Genomic DNA, 315 nt, shown 5'->3' with positions numbered 1-315 from the left:
TGTTCTGCACGCCTTTGCCGCCAAACATTTTCTTTTAGACTGTCTTTCCTGATGTTTTAGATTATGAAATACGTCTTTTTTCTTCTGTTTCTTCCCACTGTGTTCTTTTTCTTATCGTTTATGGATTCTCCCTTTTCCTTTACTACCTTTCTCTCCCTTAACTGTACTAAACATTTCCATCCTTTCTGTTTATCCAACCTTTTATACATCTCATTTTTCCAAAACCCTGTGCATACTTGTTATCTATGTTGTATTTCTTCCCTCTATCTATCGAAGGAAGTGGTGTTCTCTTCTCAAAACCCCATGTCTGCGATA

The sequence above is a fragment of the Penaeus monodon genome, chromosome 22 (assembly GCF_015228065.2).
Source record: "Penaeus monodon isolate SGIC_2016 chromosome 22, NSTDA_Pmon_1, whole genome shotgun sequence".
In the NCBI taxonomy this organism is placed as follows: Eukaryota; Metazoa; Arthropoda; class Malacostraca; order Decapoda; family Penaeidae; genus Penaeus; species Penaeus monodon.
Note: the sequence above shows the minus strand (reverse complement) of the source record.